Genomic DNA, 20270 nt, shown 5'->3' on the forward strand with positions numbered 1-20270 from the left:
GCATAAAGCTATCTCACTATTTATGTGCAATTTCAATGTATAGTGACTAGCTTAGCAATCGTTGCTTCACTCGTGTAGACTGTAGGGTCTGCTCAAATACTTTTGTTTTTCTCTAAACGAATTTGTAATCGATATTCCTGTACATGCAGTCACTTCTAAACGTGGTATCTGTTTTTTTATCAGTAGTGATTAGTTAGCACTTGTAACACCTCCGTTTATTTTAACCGACCTGATCTGATCGAATAGCAGCCCAATAATTATTATTAATGTGACCGTGTACCTAATAGGGCAGGCAATCGGAATTGGCTGCTACGGAAGTTGTTGCTTTCCAGTTCGTCCTTCTCAATGCTGTAATAATGAAATGTCTGGTAACAAGAAAAACACCAACACAGTTTCACTAATCACAAACCTATATTCGTCTCGAAAACACAAAAGGAGGAGACAACCACTGCCTTCGTCATACATATCTAATTACGGCTAATCTCAGCACAGGTTTCTTCGTTTTTCATTATCGTCACACGCTAATCCATCACTGCAATCCAACACTGCAATCCAACACTGCAATCCAAAATGATGCCGGCGCGGTAGACGCGAAACCAAAATATCGGCACTAGAATGTCACTAATCACTTTCGTAATAATACTTCTTCACCTTCCCGATATTATTCTACTACAAAGGGGTTAAACCACGGCGATGGCAACTCCCTTTGTCGTTAAAGCCTTGCATTACAACAGCTGGCTTCCACACACCTCTACCCGCAACATGGCAACTGGTGCAACTCCACACTCGCTCTCGCAACACGACACAATCGATTGTTTGACCTATCGACCTGTGCCGAGTGCAAATTTATAGTAAGGGCCTATGGACCCCTTACACACTGCAATGAGAACAAAAATAATTTTATAAACATATATTACGCCTACTGAAAAACTAATGTATTAACGATCCGTTTCTTTTTCTATGCAATTCTGACACAATCGATTTGTTGCGGTTATTGTTAAATTGATTTCTTTGTTTCGTTCAGCCGTCCGTGGTGGCCGAGCGGTTCTAGGCGCTTCAGTCCGTAACCTCGCGACTGCTACGGTTGCAGGTTCGAATCCTGCCTCGGGCATGGATTTGTGTGATGTCCTTATGTTAGTTAGATTTCAGTAGTTCTAAGTTCTAGGGGACTGATGACCTCAGATCGTGCTCAGAGCCATTTGAACCATTTGTTTGGTTCACAAACAGCAACAGCTTCTAAGTTTCTAACCAAACAGCGATTCTGCTTTGATAGTGAAATATTTTCATAAAACTTTTCTTCCCCTATTTCACCCCCTTACGGGTTAAATTTTTAAAAATACTGAAACATGTATTGTTTCATTTCCGACCTAGAAGTCTAATATCAGTTTCCATACATGTAGCTAAAATAAAATAAAAGCACTTTACGGGTTCTATGGCAACCCCTTAGGGATTGAAATTCAAAAAATTTGAGAAACACGTATTTTATTATTTCTAACCGAGGAACGACGTACTTTCAAAAAACCTTTTATCCTCTGTTTCAACCCCTTAGGGCAAGAATTACTAAAAATCCCTTCCGAAACTATTACTACAGTATATTATCAACACGCTCTTTGGATTCAAGTTTCTGTCGTTTACAGTTTCGGCTGGGCGATGTCGAGTCAGTCAAGCAGTGAAGACATTTCCTTATACAAAGTGAACATTAATATAAACGACAAACTGCAAAGACGGATTCCTGAGTGGAAACTGAGGAAAAAGGTCCTATGACCTTGTATCCGAAAATGTATCGTTGCCACGGCAGGTGGCACTGACGAATGAAGGTGCCTCAGACCGCGTTCCGTGTGTTCCTTGTATATTGCACGCCGGTCGTTGTCACCGAGCGGTTCTACGCGCTTCAGTCCGGAACTGCGCTGCTGCTGCGGTCGCAGGTTCGAATCCTGCCTCGGGCATAGATGTGTGTGATGTCCTTAGGTTAGTCAGGTTTAAGCAGTTCTAAGGCTAGGGGACTGATGACCTCAGATGTTAAGTGCCATAGTGCTTACAGCCATTTGAACCCTTTTTTTTTGTATGGTGCACGCTGTGTATTGACATAGCCTACTGTAAGCAGCAGAGTGGTCCGGTGTTCATGTCGGGAACAACCCGAAATGGTTTGTGTACGGCCGGGCAGGTGGAAACGGTGGAGAGGCAACACCGCTATACCAAACAAAATACCTTCAAAGTCCGCAGCTCGTGGTCGTGCGGTAGCGTTCTCGCTTCCGCGCCCGGGTTCCCGGGTTCGATTCCCGGCGGGGTCAAGGATTTTCTCTGCCTCGTGATGACTGGGTGTTGTGTGATGTCCTTAGGTTAGTTAGGTTTACGTAGTTCTAAGTTCTAGGGGACTGATGACCTCAGACGTTAAGTCCCATAGTGCTCAGAGCCATTTGAACCAAATACCTTGAAAGACACCGGCCACATCACACAACATTCCAAGTCCTTTTCGGTCGTTTGTGTCATCACGGATCCTTTCAGACAGACGAACTTGCTGTTAGGCGGCAGACTGTGCGTACCCTAGATCTGAGAATCAGGTTCTACAGGATACTGGGACACACCGTAGTGCAATTTCCAGAGAAGTCGCTCGCCAACATGATGTAAGCCAAAGTATGGTAATGTGTATTCTGCCTGACAATCTCTACTATCCCTGTCACCTGCAACGAGTGCAAGGATTAACATTGGCGGATTTCTCTCTACGGCAAGGTTTTTGTCGGTAGTTATTGGACCAGAACATCACAATAGTGGGATTTCTGTCATCAGTCCTCTTTTCCGACAAAGCAACCTTTACCAGAAATGGCATCGTCAGCCTGCAGAATCGTCACCTGTTGACTGCAGACCATCCTCGGGGAATGGTTGGGGCCTCTCATCAGCATAGGTTCAACATCAATTTGTGGGCATATATTCTTGGCGACCACATGCTTGGACCGATTATTATTCCATAACGTCCCGACAGAGAACGTACCTGGCTCTCCAAGGGATATTCTGCCTGAGCTGCTTGCGAATTTGTCTTTGGCAATACGACAGGTTCCGTGGTTTCTGAATGGTGGAGCACCACCCCACTTCCGCACTAAAATTCGCCGACACCTCAGCAACACCTTCCCTAGACGTCGTATAAGAAGCGGACGCCCTTTAGCGTGTCCTAAAGCCCTGTAGTTTTACCTCTGGGGGTATTTGAAAAGCGTTGTTTATGTTGAACCACTTCCTGATGTGTAGTCTGCTAAGCAGCATGTTCACGACGCTAGTGACGCTATTCGGAGAGAGGCCGGAACGCGCGGAAGAGTGCGGCAATCCATGACGCTATGTGTGAACGCGTTCGTGCATCCCATGTGGGCCACTTTGAACATCTGTTGTAAGGTGGATGCGACGTAGCTATGTATTGTGTTCTGGTTGTCGCTACACGCACACCGTCCATTTCCTGGCACATGTTCATAAGACCGTTTTTGCTTCATTTCTCGTCAGGAATTCGTCTCTGCAATTTGTCGGCTTTATTAATGTTCACTCTATATGTATAGAAAGTTGAACAAAACATCATTGCTTTTCTTGTCAGGAATCACCTCCTGTATGCGTATTTGTGGTTCAGTTCTGTATAACTGAGAATGAACATCACGACAAATAATAAAAATTAATAATAAATAATAATTATAAAGGTTATTAAGAAAAGAAATTATATTGATTATCTCAGCATATTAGAAGCCGTGTTTAGTATCACCAGGTTATACACACAGTGTAGCAAATTGTGTTTGTTCTGTTCTGTTTATTTTCGAGTAGTTGATGTATTTGTATGATAAAATGCGCTTTACTGTCATCAACATACTATTAAACATTCTCTAGAATAAATACACAGTTACAATCGAACTGATCCTTCCTTAGGTCGTAACATCAGTGCAGTACATTCAAAAGTAAATGATTAACTGCACGAACAAGTAATTTATTTTGGGGACCCAAAGCTAACCGTACTCTGAAACACAAATTCTATCACGATGTTGTCTTGCACTGGCTGATTATTATTACAGGCCTGCAACGCACACGGTCGTCCGGTTTGCGTCAGAAGCTTTCCCCACGACGTCATTGGAGGATTTTAGTACCAGAATCTGTCGCAGGCGGTTTCCTAACGCCCACTGCGGTGCATCTTCAACGCACAAAGAAAACAAATGATTCTATTCCACAAGGCGTGACGTAGTTAGTACTCAGCATTCGACGAAGTGGATGATTTACTACTACAACATTTTTATGACGGTACAGTCAAGAAGCCCTATGAAGGATTGTGTAAGTTCAAGTGTATGTGCACTATTTATCTTCCCGAAAATGACAATTCATTTTATCACCTTGTTAAAACACATATGGTTAACCAGAATTTTGCAGAGGTGAGGGATTTCATGCTTAAGCTGCAACGTTCAAAACAGGCGCTTCTGTCGGGTAAACCGCACGTGTTGGGCAAGTCATCGACGTACTGTGTTCGCACAAACAGATATACTTACACGCTCTGGAGGATTTCATATCTCTTGTCGGGGACATATTAATTAGAGCAGTCTCCATTGAATGTGGGGTATAAGCTGGAGCTGGAAATCTCTCCCAAAAATTCTGATCAAGGATCCCCTCTGGTTCACAATCAGCTCACGTGATGTTTGGCCGAACTGACCAGGAGTCTGTAATCGGCTGGACCTCTCAACAGCCAGTTCCATCTTTTTGGAAGTCCCTCTCTTGCCAGCCTACCGCGTTAATTAACTGAAAAAAAAACCAAATTCCTAAAACTGAAAATTTCGCAGACTGGTACACTGAATGTCCACCAAGACGGCTATATTCTACACAGTTTGCACACAGAATGGTTGCACTACAGTTTGAGTATGCCTATTCAAATCGAGAGTTGTATCCAAATGTTGAGGGCCGGATTTTGATCAGTTGGGTTTTTCTCTTTTTCAATCAGGTGGCTAAGTGTTTCTGTCTCTCTGTAACTGCGACCTTGGTTTACGTTCAAAATTAATGTCTAGTTGGTTATAGACGTACAACATGTCATCCATATGTACCACAAACGTGGTTCCTACATAGTTTTAAAGTGACTATGTGAATGAGAAGGATCGATGAGTAGAGTAGACTAGCTAAGAACACATGAAACCTTTATACGGAGATATGCCCTGTTTTCCCGAATAGTACGAGAAAAACCTTTTAGTTTCATAGTAGGAATGAAATTTAATTACAGTCGTTTTAAAAAAGAAATACTTACACCCTCTGTGACTGCCTGAGGTCTCTGCTTCTACATACGAAAACGAAAAAATTTATTAACACTGTAATCTTTTAGTATACTGTATCCAACACATGGAGACATAAATTAGTTTGAATAAAATCTTGTTAGACATCTGATCCACTTTTGGGTCGTGATTGAGACGGATAACAGAGATGGCATTCGAAAAGTTTTGGGGTCTTCATACGTACCACGATGTTAATGATATAATGAATCGTCTAAGCAATGTTTAATGTCTACACAATTATTACAGTTAATGCTTTCGATGTACTGTTGAGTGAGATAGAAAATATACTGCGACTGAGAAACTTCTCGTGCCTGATGACGACTGGTAAAAGTGCAAACTGTAGGAAGTTCTTCATAGAAGCTATTGGTGTGCAACACGATTTCCGCCAAATCTGCAGACCATGTACAATCTACTACAGAAAGTATACCAGCACAGCTATCTCTTTATAGCATCTAATTAATGAGGAATATTGCAATGGTAATATGTCTTTTTTTCGACTCAACATATTCCGGCTCTTTTAGATCATTTTCAGTTGCAGTTTCTTGTCTATTCACGTAATTCACATGTGTCCTGCACAGAACAACCGGCGTGTTATTTGGCTGCATGAGGTTCATAATTACAGAAGAAAATAAAAAACAAGCGTCTACGTGTTCCTGTATACAATGTTACAGTGGCATTTGTACTCATTACTATTCTGTAATGAAACTTGACGTGACAGCTCTGCTACTGAAACTGTTTTCGTTTGTAGCAAAGCACGCAGCAAGGTCCTAGACACCCATGAGAATTCGCATGTCTCTGTTACTTTATAATGTAGTCCACCTGAAGATCTTCAGCGAACGTAACGGGTACTGGAAATTGAAGCATTCCTTAACGGCCGCTGAGATAGTGTTTTACAGCTATGGCAGCGCAATGTTGAACGAACACAAAACCAAATCGTTTTAGGTTCGTTCCACCTAATACAGTTTTCTAACATAAGAACGTAAATGTCAAAGTAGGTAATGAAATGAGAGCTATAATTTATGGCAAGCGACATACCTGAATCCAAAAAAATACTGGAAGTATAAAATAACTGGGGCTGCTTTCCAATTGCTTGCGGCACTTTGTAAAAGTGAGTTCACTGGTAGCTTTCCTCACATAAATTTTTCTGACATTTGGAAGGAAATATTGCTAGGAAAAACACACAACATAGAAAAAAATAGTGGACGTATTTTGGTGAGAACGGGTTGTTGAGCGATTTAGGTGACAATATTTATTTTCAAGCATCGTTGTTATGGTGAAGTCAGAAGATACATAACACTGAAAAACAGCTTCTGTCTCTCGGCTGTGTAGGTGGATTTATTTGCTAACACACTAGGTAACCTCTATCCTCGACATATTGTCAGTACTTTGATTACAGAACACAATCGTTTCAATTCAGGAGCCGGTAATTTTTGGTGTGTAAAAAGTAGTACACATTTACACACTAACCACTTCCTTGATAGTCACAATTACCTTGCTCTGCCGGCCGGTGTGGCCGAGCGGTTCTAGGCGCTTCAGTCTGGAACCGCGCGACCGCTACGGTCGCAGGTTCGAATCCTGCCTCGGGCATGGATGTGTGTGATGTCCTTAGGGTAGTTAGGTTTAAGCAGTTCTAAGTCTAGGGGAGTGATAACCTCAGATGTTAAGTCCCATAGTGCTTAGAGCCATTTACCTTGCTCTCTTACGCATAGGACGGGAAAATAGGAGAATGTTAGTAAGGGTACACTGGTTACTTACAAGGGAACCTCCCCATCGCACCCCCTTCAGATTTAGTAATAATTGACGCAGTGGATAGGCCTTGAAAAACTGAACACAGATCAATCGAGAAAACAGGAAGAAGTTGTGTGGAACTATGAAAAAATAAGCAAACTGAGTAGTCCATGTGTAACATAGGCAACATAAAGGAAAACGATAGCAGACGAGCGCCGTTGTCTCGTGGTTAGAGTGAGCAATTGCGAAACGAAAGGTCCTTGGTTCGAGTCCTCCCTCGAGTGAAACTTTTACTTTCTTTATTTTCGCAAAGTTACGATCTGTTCGTTCATTCATTGACGTCTCTGTTCACTGTAATAAGTTTAGTGTCTGTGTTTTGCGACCGCACCGCAAAACCGTGCGATTAGTAGACGAAAGGACGTGCCTCTCCAATAGGAACCGAAAACATTTGATCTCCAGGTCATAGGTCAACCGATATCTCCACAGGAAAACACGTCTGATATATTCTATACGACACTGGTGTCGGCATGTGCGTCACATGACAGGAATATGTTGTCGACCCACCTAACTTGTACACTTGGCGAATGGGTAAAAAGATTCTTCTACCTTGCCCGATTTTGGTTTTCTTGTGGATGTGATAATCACTCCAAAAAAAGTGAGGAAAACATAAGAGTTTGTCACATAAACTGCATCAAATGAAAGCAATAGTTTCAGAGTCGCACAGTTTTCCCTGTGCTCTGTCAAAACATATGTTTTTTTACGTTTTCAAATGTTTCTGTGCGTAGACCATCAAATTCTGTGTATGTCCAAGCAAATCTGAACATGTCCTGGAATTTTGGAGAGCGAAGTTGATTATGTGTGAGTGGCTGAACTTTGATAATTATCTGAAAATAAAAAATTAGAATTTTCATCCGAGGGAAGATTTGAACCAAGGACCTGTCGTTCCACAGCTGCTCACGCTAACCACGGGACCCCGGCGCTCGTGAGCTAACATTCTCCTCGATGTTGGCTACCTTGCGCATGGACTACTCAGTTTCTATATTTTGCTTATTTTTTCATAGTTCCACACAACTTCTTCCTGTTTTCTCGATTGATCTGTGTTCAGTTTTCCAAGGCCTATCCCTGTGCCAACTTATAACTAAATCTGAGGGGGGTGCGATGGGGAGGTTCCCTTGTTAGTATGAATTTTAATGATTCTTGAACAGCTGAGCGGAATTTATGTAGGTTATTGTCGAGTAATTTGGACAGTTCCATCAACGATAAATACTTGTGAATATATACACACACACACACACACACACACACACACACACACACACTGTGATTGTGTGTGTGTGTGTGTGTGTGTGTGTGTGTGTGTGTGTGTGTGTGTGTGTGTGTCCGTCTGAGAAACAAGGGGGGAGTGGGGGGGGGGGGAGGGGGCATATGACATTTATCAAACTACGCACAACACTGATTCCCCATCTGCTTCTCTGTTTCAGGGATACGACTTTTGAAGATACTACTCAGTAACGAGCACCTTATCGAGAACCAATCTGCACTCGGCAGAATATTATCTGTCAACAGCGGTGTAGCTTCCGTCTCGGAAGACTGCGACAACCCTCCTGCTGTCTGACGGTGAGCCATTATTCCGGGCACACTGTGAATACTATCCATGGTGAGCCCGCCCGGTTAACCGTGCTGTCTAACGCACTGCTTTCCGGGTGGGCAGGCGTGCCGGTCCCCAGCGCGAATCCGCCCGGCGGATCTGTGTCGAGGTCCGGTATGCCGGCCAGTATGTGGATGGTTTTTAAGACGGTCTCCCATCTGCCTCGGCGAATGCGGGCTGGTTCCCCTTATTCCGCTTCGGTTACACTATGTCCGCGATTGCTGCGCAAACACTTTCTCCACGAACAGGTACACCATAATTACTCTACCCCGAAAACATTGCGGTTACACTCGTCTGGTGTGAGTGGTGTGAGACGTTCCCTATGTGCGGGAGGGTGGTTGGCAGCGGGGGGGGGGGGGGGGGGGGGAGTCAGCGTGGAGGGGGGGTCCACTGCGGGCCGGACCGCACAATAACACTGGGTACGGTGTGGGCCAGCGGTCGAGTGGGTGGACTGCTGTAGCTTGTTGTGGGGTTGTGTAACACCGCGGGCTACGGCGGGGACGAAGCCTCTCCGTCGTTTCTAGGTCCCCAGTTCCTTACTATAGAATACAAGGTTTCCAGAATGAGATTTTCAGTCTGCAGCGGAGTGTGCGCTGATATGGAACTTCCTGGCAGATTAAAACTGTGTGCCGGACCGAGACGCGAACTCGGGACCTTTGCCTTACTCGAGCAAGTGCTCTACCAACTGAGCTACCCAAGCACGACTCACGCCCCGTCCTCACAGCTTCACTTCCGCCAGTACCTCGTTTCCTACCTTCCAACATCCGAGTTCGAGTCTCGGTCCGGCACACAGTTTTAATCTGCCAGGAAGTTTCAATACAAGGTTTCCCCATCCTTCTCTGTTTCCTTCTTTCCTCCAACTCTCCAGCTAATCTACCTCTATTGTGTATTGCTATTGTCGCAGGTTAGAATCCTGCCTCGGGCATGGATGTGTGTGATGTCCTTAGGTTAGTTAGGTTTAAGTAGTTTTAAGTTCTAGGGGACTGATGACCTCATATGTTAAGTACCCTAGTGCACAGAGCCATTTGAACTATTTCTTAGACTGATTTCCGAAAGTCATACATTCATTACTATATGTATTAATGCTATAATAATATTAATAATAAAAATAAAAATAATAATAATTATTATCTTTATTATGCTCTAATAATGTATTAAGCATTTTGTAATGATTACTACATTTCCTATCATCATTACTGTTATTATCATTGTTACCATTATTATTATTTACTACACATACTACTTTGGTAACTCACTAAGTATGCTATGAAAAGTCCTCTTAGAAAAATTAGTGAATTACTGTGCTGGTAATCCCCTTACGTTGTTTGATTTTCGAACAAAAAGAATGGCGATGAGCAATATGGGACTTAACATCTTAGGTCATCAGTCCCCTAGAACTTAGAACTACTTAAATCAAACTATCCTAAGGACATCACACACATACATGCCCGAGGCAGGATTCGAACCTGTGACCGTAGCAGTCCCGCGGTTCCGGACTGCAGCGCCTAGAACCGCACGGCCACCGCGGCCGGCGATTTTCGAACAGCTGAGCAAAACTGAACCTACTCAGACATTTCTCTCTTTACTTATTCTGATCATCACTAAACTGACACACACTATTTTTAGCGCAACGCAATCTGACTTTTAATAATCCCTACAAAAGAATGACCCTGACTAAGAATAACCTATACCTTTCATGAGTCACTTACCTCACAAAAATCTTCATTACTCTACCTACTGCAATACAGGTAGCGCCAATACTGCCAGCTAAATAAAAGATTCTAACTACTGAAGGCACTAACTACTGATAGGCATAGCTAGCAAATGAAAGATTTTGATAGAAAACAAACAATGTATTTACCTTAATATTGTTCAAAAGTCATAATATATATAGCAGTCCATGACACCCAGTCTTACAAATTTACTGTCTCTGATGGACACACGTCCAGATCATCCGCTCTCAAATCTCCGCCATCTCTCTCCCCACATCCGCCACTGCTGGCGGCTTACGTCCAACTGCGCAATGCTACTCGCTGTTCACGTCCAACTGCCCACTACAATACAAAATTTTTCAACAATGCAAACCAGACACAGATTGCACACAGGACAGCCAGTGATTTTCATACAGAGCGCTAGGTGACGTTACCAACATAAAAACCTAAACAGCCTAGCCTACTTACATTATTATTATGGAGGTATTGATTTACTACACATACTACTTTGTTAACTCACTAAGGATGTCTGTTTACTTATAAGAAAATTTATGAAGGCCCTAATCTTGTGATATGAAATCAATAAACGCGCGTAGTCACACACACACACACACACACACACACACACACACACACACACTACATGTTGAAAGGTGAATGAAACACTAAAACGGATGGATTGGGAAGATTCACGGCGTTTATAGCTCGCTCCTGGAACAGATGCCAACCGCTAGGTGGCCACTGGAGACGATGCCTCATCAGCGTGCAGATCACAATCGCTGCAGCCGCTGTTCGGATATTTCAGAACATTTGCCCTGCGTGTGACGCATGCCCGTCCAGCTTACGTCAGCCCGTATAATTAGCTGTTGTCACTTAGGCTGGGGATCCCTGTCCGTATCTGCTGACGCGGGGCTCTGCGGCTGTCTGTTGCACGCGCCGCCAAAGTCTGCTGCCCATCTGTTTGTATACTGCGGGCCGCTGCCGGCTGCCGGCCAAAACAACTCCAGCGCCGAAGCACACTCACTGTCGTGAGCGAGTGAGTTTCCACATCAGAAACAAATTCTTCGTGTTGCTGCCGCTGGCGCAAGTCTTTCTGGATAGACGCACGGAGGTGGGTAAGTGTATGACTCACCATAAAAACTTTAACCTACGTGCTTACTCGAGGAATTAACCCTCCAGCAGGAGCGCTGTTGGAAAAAGTACAACTGCATCGGTTTTTATGCCTTATCTACGACTTAACCTTCAGCTGTTGCGCCACTATTGCAATGCTTTCCATTGCTGATGATACTCAACAATGTCAAAATGATTCCAGTTTCTTTCTTTAGCTCTCTCAGTTACTTTTCTGAATTGTAAGCAGCTGTTTGGCAAGTACAATGCTGCTAGCATGAGTTTCTTAGAAGTAGATACCTTGATAAGGGCAAGTCTTCAGGTCCAGATTGTATACGGATTAGGTTCCTTTCAGATTACGCTGATACAATAGCTCCCTACTTAGCAATCATATACAACCGCTCGCTCACCGATAGATCTGTACCTACAGATTGGAAAATTGCGCAGGTCGCACCAGTGTTTAAGAAGGGTGGTAGGAGTAATCCATCGAACTACAGACCTTTATCATTAACGTTGGTTTGCAGTAGGGTTTTGGAGCATATACTGTATTCAAACATTATGAATCACCTCGAAGGGAACGATCTATTGATACGTAATCAGCATGGATTCAGAAAACATCCTTCTTGTGCAACGCAGCTAGCTCTTTATTCGCACGAAGTAATGGCCGCTATCGACAGGGGATCTCAAGTTCATTCCGTATTTCTAGATTTCCGGAAAGCTTTTGACACCGTTCCTCACAAGCGACTTCTAATCAAGCTACGGGCATATGGGGTATCGTCTCAGCTGTGCGACCGGGTTCGTGATTTCCTGTCAGGAAGGTCGCAGTTCGTAGTAATAGACGGCAAATCATCGAGTAAAATTGAAATGATATCATGTGTTCCCCAGGGAAGCGTCCTGGGACCTCTGCTGTTCCTGATCTATATAAATGACCTGGGTGACAATCTGAGCAGTTCTCTTAGGTTGTTCGCAGATGATGCTGTAATTTACCGTCTAGTAAGGTCATCCGAAGACCAGTATCAGTTGCAAAGCGATTTAGAAAAGATAGCTGTATGGTGTGGCAGGTGGCAGTTGACGATAAATAACGAAAAGTGTGAGGTGATCCACATGAGTTCCAAAAGAAATCCGTTGGAATTCGATTACTCGATAAATAGTACAATTCTCAAGGCTGTCAATTCAACTAAGTACCTGGGTGTTAAAATTACGAACAACTTCAGTTGGAAAGACCGCATAGATAATATTGTGGGGAAGGATAGTCAAAGGTTGCGTTTCATTGGCAGGACACTTAGAAGATGCAACAAGTCCACTAAAGAGACAGCTTACACTACACTCGTTCGTCCTCTGTTAGAATATTGCTGCGCGGTGTGGGATCCTTATCAGGTGGGGTTGACGGAGGACATCGAAAGGGTGCAGAACAGGGCAGCTCGTTTTGTATTATCACGTAATAGGGGAGAGAGTGTGGCAGATATGATATGCGGGTTGGAATAGAAGTCATTAAAGCAAAGACGTTTTTCGTCGCGGCGAGATCTATTTACGAAATTTCAGTCACCAACTTTCTCTTCCGAATGCGAAAATATTTTGTTGAGCCCAACCTACATAGGTAGGAATGATCATCAAAATAAAATAAGAGAAATCAGAGCTCGAACAGAAAGGTTTAGGTGTTCGTTTTTCCAGCGCGTTCTTCGGGAGGGGAATGGTAGAGAGAAAGTATGATTGTGGTTCGATGAAACCTCTGCCAAGCACTTAAATGTGAATTGCAGAGTAATCATGTAGATGTAGATGTAGATGTAGATGTACAATGCACGCCTCCTGCTGTGGCATATGCAAGTTTTGTTCTAGGAGTCATTGTGCAGAGGTAACTGTAATAAAAAGTCAACTATACTCATTCACTGTTTTTTATCTGATTTTTATTCAATATATTTAACAGTTTGTTCAGCAGGGGATTTGTTTTATTCCAAAAGGTCGACGTTGAAAATTTTCCAACGCGTCTCTGCTAATGTGACAACATGTCTTCCGGAAGTTTAAGGATCTGAACTAAATTATCTCCTCTACTTTGAAAATATCTTTCGTGCGAAATCAGAAGCCCGCTTTAGTCGCATGACATCCTGAAAACCATCTGGAGGTTACAGCATTACATCTGCCAAAAACGCTTTGGCTCGGCACCACACCAACGTTTATTAAAACAGATACGATGATATGGGGTACCAGAGTGCACTGAGGATTTCTACATAGAGAGAGTGCAGCATGTTATGTTTGCTGGAGGGTCATTGATAGAAGTACAAGTAACTTCAGACGTTTTCAGTGAAGTGTACTGAGACCCTTATCGCTTATGCTGTATGTTAATGGTTACATCCTATATTAAAGACCAGGAAAACAATAATAACAGCACTGTCAGACCTTTATGGATGGCGCAGTTATCTACACTGAGGTGAAAAAAGTTATGGGACACGGATATGAACATATACAGATGGTGGTAGTATCGCGTACAAAAGCTATAAAAGGTCAGCTCACTGGTGGAGCTATCGTTTCTGCTCAGGAGGTTCATAGGTAAAGGTATCCGACGTGACTGTGGCCGCACGAAGGGAATTAACAGACTCTGAACGCCGAATGATGGTTGAAGCGTCATGGACTGTGAGGCTGGTCCCGGCGGAGGTTCGAGTTCTCCCTCGGGCATGGGTGTGTGTGTTTGTCCTTAGGGTAATTTAGGTTAAGTAGTGTGTAAGCTTAGGGACAGATGACTTTAGCCGGTAAGTCCCACAAGATTTCACACACATTTGAAACTTGTTTTTTCTTTTTTTTTATGGTTGGAGGTACACGCTTTGGATATTCCATTTCTGAAATCACTATGGAATTCAATACTTCGAGATCCTCAGTGCGAAGAGTGTATCGAGAACACTAAATGGCAGAAAATACCTCTCACCATGGACACTGCAGTGGGTGGCGACCTTCACTTAACGTCTGAGAGCAGCGGCCATTGCGTACAGTTGTCAGTGCTAACAGACAAGCAGCACTGCGTGAAATAACTGCAGACATCAGTGTGGGATGTACGACGAACGTATCCGTTAGGACAGTGCAGCGAAATCTGGCGTTAATGGGCTCTGGCAAGGCACGGCCGAGGCGAATGCCTTTGCTAACAACGCGACATCGCCTTTAGCGCCTGGGCTATGGCAGCAGACGACTAATGCGAATACCTTTGCTAACAACACGATATCGCCTGCAGCGCCTCAGCTCGTTACGATATCGGTTGGACCCTAGACGACTGGAAAACCGTGGCATGGTCAGATGAGTCCAAATTTCAGTTTGTAAGAGCTGAAGCCAGGATTCGAATGTAGCGCAGATCCCACGACGCTCCATAACCGTGTGATCTGAGTTTGCATAGCAAGGACTGCGTCCTATGGTCACAATGAACCAATAATTGGCTATAAATACTTATGTTCGGCTACCTGGAGACCACTTGCAGCCATTCTGGGTTGGAATTTTTATGGATGGCAATGCGCCATGTCACCGGGGCAAAGTCATTTACGATTGGTTTGAAGAACATTCTGGACAATTCGAGCGAAAGATTTGGCCACATAGAACGCACAACATAAATTCCATTGAACGTTTATGGGACACGATCGGGATGTCATTTTTTGCATTAAATCGGGCACCTGCAATACCTTCGTGATTATGGGCGGCCACAGCGTGGTTGAATATTTCTGCAGAGGACTTCCAATCACTTGTTTACTACATGTCACGTCGAGATGCTGCTCGGTATTAGGGATATCCAATGACTCTTGTCACCTCAGCGTGTAGTAAAGTCATATCTGGAGAAATCTGCATTAATTTTCGGGCGGATCTTTAGAAGCTTTTAAAGTTTTACAAAGAATCACGCATGGTGTAACTGTTTGTGTAGATACGAAATGGAATGATAAAATAACCTTTTTCGCAGATAGGCTGGTGGAAGCTTACATTCTTTGGCAGGATGCTGGGAGAAAGGTCTGCGAAGGAGACTGCCGACGATAAACTTGTTCATTCCCTCCTAGCATACTGCTGAAGCGTGAGGGATCAAAGGTTGTTTTGACCTACGGGGAAACATCATGTAAATGCTGAGAAACCTGAATAGGAAAATGCTTCGTAATAGACACAAATTATCTCGCGAAAGCCTACATAACAAAAGAAATTGGATGAAAGACAGTCAAATGTTTTGTGAAATAATATGGCTAAAGGAAGAAAAAGGTTAGACATACGTTTGACGTGCCTTTGGACGACGATAGAAATAGTGCTGAGCAAATGAGGTGCCACTAAAGAACTCTATATTGAAAAATTTTTGAGATCGAAATATTTTTGGACCTTTTTACACCTTCGGTCGCAGACATCAGAGACGTGTCATGGCTCCACAACATCACACACATACTTTAGATAGTCCAACAGACATATATCCTCTAGAACTCTTTAAAATTGTAAGTTAATCAATCAGCATAAAATTCTCAATCGGCACCGTATGCAAAATATCTAGTCCTTTAAGACACGAACGTCTTGTATACCTACTAGCGACTACTCCTGAGATATTTCAGTTTCATCTCAAATCAAAATCACAAGAGGAGCACGTATAATTTGTAAAGGCCGGGTGAAGGCCAAGATTTCAGTCAGATTACATCATAGTCAGGCACAGATTACGAAGTCATATAGTGGATTGTATGGCGTATCCAGAGGCAGATATAGACTCAGATTACATATTACTAGTGATGAAGAGTAGGCTAAAAGATTATTCAGGAAGAATCAACACGTTTAGAAGTGGAATGCAGAAGTACGAAGGAATGACGAGATAGATTGAAGTTCTGTTTTATAGGTACAACTTTAAGGAATAGCTCAGTAGGCAGTATAGTTTAAGGGAAATGAACATGCCTAAAAAGTGCAATCAAAGAAGTTGGAAAGAAAAATATAGGTACAAAGAGGGTAACAGCGAAGAAACCGTGGATAAAAGAATAAATACTTAAGTCAATCGATAGAAGAAGGAAGTACAAAAATGATCAGGGAAATTAAGGAATAAAGAAATACAACTCTCTGAGGAATGAAACACGTAGGAAGTGCAGTGAAGCTAAGACGAAATGGCTGCATGAAGGACGTGAAGAAATCGAAAAGGAAATGGTTGGCGAAAGGACTGACAGCATACAGTAAAGTTCAGACAACTTTCGATGAAATTCAAGTGGTAACATTACGATTGCAACGGGAAATCCACTGTTAAATGCAGAGGAGAGAGCTGATAGGTGGAAAGAGTACACTGAACGCCTCTATTAGGGGAAAGATTTGTCTGATGTGACGCAAGAAGAAACACAAACCGATTTAGAAGAGACAGGGGATCCAGTATTACAATCAGAATTTAATAGATCTTTAGAGGACTTATGATCAAATAAGGCATAAAAGATAAATAACATTCCATTAGAATAAAATCATTGCTGAAAGTGGCAACAAAACGGCTATTCACATCGTTGTGTAGGATGTACGAGTCCGGCGACATATTACCTGACTTTCGGAAAAATATCATCCACACAATTCCGAAGACTTCAGGAGCTGACAAGTGCAAGAATTATATGATCAAAAGTATCTTGTCACCCCCCAAAACATACGTTTCTTTCATATTATGTGCATTGTGCTGCCATCTACTGCTAGGTACTCCATATCAGCGTGCTCAGAAGTCATTAGACATCGTGAGAGAGCAGAATGGGGCGCTCCGCGGAACTCACGAACTTTGAACGTGATGAGATGATTGGGTGTCACTTGTGACATACGTCTGTACTGCAGATTTTCACACTCCTGAACGTCCCTAGGTCCACTGTTCCCGATGTGATTGTAGAGTGGAAACGTGAAGGAATGCGTATAGTACAAAAGCATACAGACCGACCTCGTCAGTCGACTGACTGAGACCGCCTACATTTGAAGAGGGTCGTTACGTGTAATAGGCAGACATCTACCCAGACCATCACACAGGAATTACAAACTGCATCAGGATCCACTGCAAGTACTATGACAGTCAGTTGGGAGGTGAGAAAACTTGGATTTCATGGTCGAGCGGCTGCTCGTAAGTCGCACATCACGCCAGTAAATGCCAAACGACGCCTCGCTTGGGGTAAGGAGCGTAAACATTGGACGATTGAGCAGTGGGAAAACATTGTGTGAAGTGACGAATCGCGGTACACAATGCGGCCATCCGATGGCAGGGTGTGGGTATGGTGATTGCCCGGTGAACGTATCTGCAAGCGTGTGTAGTACCAACAGTAAAATTCGGAAGCGGTGGTTTTACGGTATGGGTGTGGTTTTCATGGGGGGGGGGGGGGGGAGGGGGGTGTTGCACCCTTTGTTATTTTGCGTGCCATTATCACAGCACTGGTCTACACTGATGTTTTAAAAAAAAATATTTCAAATGGCTCTGAGCACTATCGGACTTAACATCTATGGTCATCAGTCCCCTAGAACTTAGAACTACTTAAACCTAACTAACCTAAGGACAGCACACAACACCCAGCCATCACGAGGCAGAGAAAATCCCTGACCCTGCCGGGAATCGAACCCGGGAACCCAGGCGTGGGAAGCGAGAACGCTAACGCACGACCACGAGATGCGGGCTGATGTTTTCCTCCACAGGTACATCGACAAGTCCATGTGCTCGTACTTGAATCTGTGGTCTGAGTTTGTGTGGAGGCATCACACTTACAGATGGGCGTCTTAAAGGCTGATGCAAAAGAAGTAGTAAAAACCGGTGGTTGCATAGCTCTGAAAACTTTTTCAGCTTCACTATAGCGTATGCGTCTCTTTACTTCCAACTTCTGAATTTTCCTCTCCTCGTTGTAAACCTCACACTTTCTGCTTGACACTGGGTGATCCCTAGCGAGGATTACACATTACGGATGAACTGTATAAGAATTGCCTGACACGTGAGCTGAGCGTCCAACATTGCCGCACGTAGCCTTTCTATTGCATCCCATAGTGGTATGAACAAACCTTTGACATTTATACCACGGCATTGGGTTAGGTACAAACGGGCGAACCTTAAGACGGATGTAGCAGCAAGAATATGTCCAGGTAATTCTGGAGTACCAAACGTTAGAATAAATGTTTGGCGATTTTTCCAATATGCCATTGACTCCCCTCATATAGTTCTGCACTTCCGTGGCACCCATATTTTTCCATTCTTCACGTTACTCCGCGGGTTCCATCTCCATTCATTTGGAGCAGGTAACCACACCCATACTGAACTTAAGGGCGTTATGAAACGCAGCCTCGAGTGGGTAGTCACCTAAGGCCGTAGTTCCCAGAAGCTTAGATATTTGGTTTGAATCAGCAGTCTCAACTAAAGGTGTTCCATTACGAAGTCGCATGACACTTTTCAGAGTCGCAGTAATACCCTCCAATGGCTTGTGACTATATAAAGGGGAGATCTTCTCAAAGGTTCCCCTGTTAGCTGATTACAATGAAAGCGCTACGGCACACTAATGCCCTGTTACTATGATTCTGAGACCTTTTCGGGAGGTCTAACCTACCAAGCTCTCTTTGAGGAGTGGGTGTAGGTACTGTCTGACAGTACACGCGTCTTGTCAGGATTCGTAGTTTGGTGAGATCGTTCCATACGGATCCCATGAGACGCGAGGGAAACAAGTGTCGACCCAGGCAGAGCCCTACATGCCTGAGCAAGCCTTAGACCACTGGTGGGCGGAAGGTGCTCCAGAGGTGGCTCGCTATTGACTGTTTTACCTCAACAGCCATTCACCTCATCAGCACGTAGCACACCTTGAGGTTGAGGTTTTCTTTTTTATAGAGATGTGTACCTTCCTCGCGGTCCAGGAGGTGAAGCCAAGACAGCCACTCTCCGAAACACACAAAAAAAGCGTGCCAAGAGCTAATGGTGACAGAGGGCTGGTGGCGCTTACCAGCCCCAGCTCAGGAACTCCGGCGTCTCCAAGCCCGTACTCAGCAAACGATTGCTAAGCCCGTGAGGGGATAAACTGGAACTATCTAAATCTGAATACAACAGATTAAGCTATGAAACGAAAGGGCAGCATGTAGAAAACTATTGTTTACTGTAGATACAGAAGAGGATGATGCTATCATCAGATTTCAACGACGGAGATTCTACAGGCGAATGGATTCCGAGTAAAGAAGATGCTGCTGCTTCAGATATTGAAGGTGCTGTTCGTGCTCGTAATGATACTGAAGTTGAAAGAGAGACAAGTGATAATAGTAGCGATGAATTGACAGAGCTGACGAAAACTGTGAAGAAGTAGTGTCTTCTGCAGGCATTCTACGTCGTGAAGATGGAACTAAATGGCATAAGGAATCTCTGGGACAAAAATGTCGCTGAAGTGTAATATTTTTCGGGAAATGGCTTGTTCAACAAGTATAACAAAACTCCTTTTTATGAAAGACGCCCTCGAGAGCATATTTAAAGAAGAAATGTCTAATATAAAAAATACGTGAAGCCGACAGGTAGGAAAATCAGGTATTCACAAACTATAACATCAATTCAGAAGGAGCAGCGAAAATGTGGAAGCCATTGACAACAGATGGATTTAATGTATATCTTGGTATACTGATTACAGATAGAGTAAGATCCTCTGACACTGAACACACAAAGGAAATGTGGAAAACAAATGCTTTTCCAAAGATTTTGGCAGATAAGCAGATTTATAAGATTTGCCAATGTGAACACTAGGGCTGAGTGTTTGAAAAGTAATAAGGCTGCTGCAATATCTGACATACACTCCTGGAAATTGAAATAAGAACACCGTGAATTCATTGTCCCAGGAAGGGGAAACTTTATTGACACAT

Source organism: Schistocerca americana, chromosome 2 (assembly GCF_021461395.2).
Source record: "Schistocerca americana isolate TAMUIC-IGC-003095 chromosome 2, iqSchAmer2.1, whole genome shotgun sequence".
NCBI classification, from domain to species: Eukaryota; Metazoa; Arthropoda; class Insecta; order Orthoptera; family Acrididae; genus Schistocerca; species Schistocerca americana.